Source organism: Oratosquilla oratoria, chromosome 25 (genome assembly GCF_046742065.1).
Source record: "Oratosquilla oratoria isolate Oo_2021 chromosome 25, ASM4674206v1, whole genome shotgun sequence".
Lineage (NCBI taxonomy): Eukaryota > Metazoa > Arthropoda > Malacostraca > Stomatopoda > Squillidae > Oratosquilla > Oratosquilla oratoria.
This window is the reverse complement of record NC_134801.1, coordinates 17,226,017-17,228,516: the sequence shown is the minus strand read 5'-3', so window position 1 is coordinate 17,228,516 and position 2,500 is coordinate 17,226,017. Positions and strand designations below refer to the sequence as shown.

At 39.8% G+C, this 2,500-nt stretch overlaps 1 protein-coding gene across 2 annotated transcripts in view; it reads left to right on the top strand.

Annotated features, from left to right (window-relative positions):
- LOC143038833 (opioid-binding protein/cell adhesion molecule-like) overlaps positions 1-2,500 on the top strand; it is a 363,047-nt gene that overhangs the window by 219,212 nt on the left and 141,335 nt on the right. The gene's annotated exons all lie outside the window — the stretch shown is intronic.

Sequence of the window (2,500 nt, the reverse complement as noted above, 5' to 3'; positions counted from 1 at the left end):
TCATGTATTTTATTTGTTTTTTACATTATCATAGTTTTTATTGAATATTTTATTATTATTATGATTTTTTTCGCATCCGACCTAGATATGGACCAGGGGGTCTCCTGTCGGCATGCTCCGCCTTTGTAATCCTTTGTAATATATATATATGTATATATATATATCCTGCTTGTTTATCTAGAAAAATATCAAAGGGACCCCAACTCTCATCCCAAAAAATGAAAATATCCTTAACATATCTGACCCAAATCATAGCTGGGGGTTTTATTGTTGGAAGAAGAACACTCTCGAGGTATTCCATGTAAAGATTAGCCAGAACAGAAAGAAATGTAATTAAATGCAGTTTGATCAAATGTAGTGAGGGAAAAATGCTAAGCTCCATCAAAGTTTGTACAAAATAGTTAGTTACAATAGACTCAGAGAACACATTGAAGGGCATAATTTAATTCGTGATTCACAGCATGGTTTCTCCAAAGGTAAGTCATGCGTGACTAATCTTCTATCCTTTTACACTAAGGTATATAAGGCGTCAGACAACAATGAAAATTACGATGTTATTTACCTTGACTTTAGCAAAGCGTTCGACAAAGTGCCACACCAGAGACTACTAAATAAAATCAAATCCCATGGCATATAGGAAAAGTGTTAGAATGGATTAGAGCTTGGATTAGTAACAGAAAACAGCGGGTCACCATAAATGGAATAAAATCTAGGTGGGGCAATGTTACTAGCGGGGTCCCCCAGGGCTCGGTTTTGGGTCCCTTATTGTTCATTATGTATATAAACGACTTAGACGATGGGTTAAATAGTGATGTTAGTAAGTTTGCGGACGACAGTAAAATAGGACGCCTAATTAGGTCAGGAGAAGACGCCCAGATTCTGCAGGATGATCTTAATAAACTGTTAACATGGTCGGTGAAATGGCAAATGAACTTCAATATCTCTAAGTGTAGCGTGTGAATTGTAGTATACCAGTTGTGAGCAATTTTCCCATGCTGGCTGATTGCCAAGACGACAGTAAAACCACGTGTACTTCTTTCACTACTTCTCCGAATTCCTACTTCACCATGTAATATTAAGTCATATATTCTATATGTTCTTTCTTCATATATATATAATTTATTCTTTGTATTAGAACTAAAAATTTAATTATACGAAAGCGCTCTGTTTCGTTACGTTACTTTTCCTAGTGGTTACTCCCGCATTTGTGAATATATGTTCATAGTGTTTTTATTATACAATACACACACACACACAAACACCCACACGCACATCCACACACACACACACACACACACACACACACACACACACACACACACACACACACACACACACACACACACACACACACACACACACATACTCGGTGGCATAGTTGGTAGAGCGCTGAACTGGGAAGCAGAAGTGCTCCCAGCACCCAGTTCGAATCCTGCCCAGGGCCGAAATTATTTCGGTATCGCTGTGCCTCGGGTCGTTACTCTGACTCTCGTGGGCGGGGAGTTGGGTGTGTGTGTGTGTGCAAGGTCATAGCATTACCCATAGATCGGACCTACGAGCTCTGAGCTCTCTTCCAGGAGGGAAATAGCTGTCGATTCCAGGTCTAACACGTGATCCAAAGACCAAGTGAAAGTGAACACACACACACACACACACACACACACACACACACACACACACACACACACACACACACACACACACACACACACACACACACACACACACTTCAACGAACGGACGGCTTAGAAGACGTTCTGAAGAAAATTGAAGTTTTTGGATCCCAACGCAAAGAGAAGTGCCTATTGTATTTACAGGGTGGGGGGAAATTGCTCGTGGAGTAGTAGGAAAGTAGGGAAAGAGGAAAAGGGGAGGGATTACTGAGGGAAATGGAAGGAAATGAGGAAGGAGTAGACTTGGCCCAGGCAGACAGGCGAAAGGTAAACAAAAGGCCCCCCGACGACGATGAAATGTCTAATAAAAATGTAAAGATTAGAAGTATAGACAAGAGCAATACAGTAGAAAGTGATGAGAATATTTTCCAGGGATTTAAAGAGGGTGGGGGGGACACAACCCACCCACCCCCCACCCCCGGACTGACAAGACTAGAAGAGAAGGTCGATAAGATGATCGAGGACTTGGAGCGTAGGTTAGGTCATGTTAACAATATTATTCGGAGAGTTGAAAAATTGGAAGAACTAGAGAAGGCGAACAAAAACTTAACTAAGGAAATTGAAGAATTAAAAAAACAGTTAAAAGAAGTAAAATATGAGAATAAAGTCTTAAAGGAGAATAATAAGGAGAACAAGGAGGGTTGGAAAAAAAATCAAGAAAATAGCAAAGTTGCATTCACTGACATAATCAGACAGCAAATGAATGAACAAACTGAAAACTCAGTTATTAAAGTGATGAGACAGAAGGAGAATATAGTAAGAGACTTAGCAGACAAAAAGAAATGTATAATTATATTAGGAATGGAAGAGAAACATAACCCAGATAG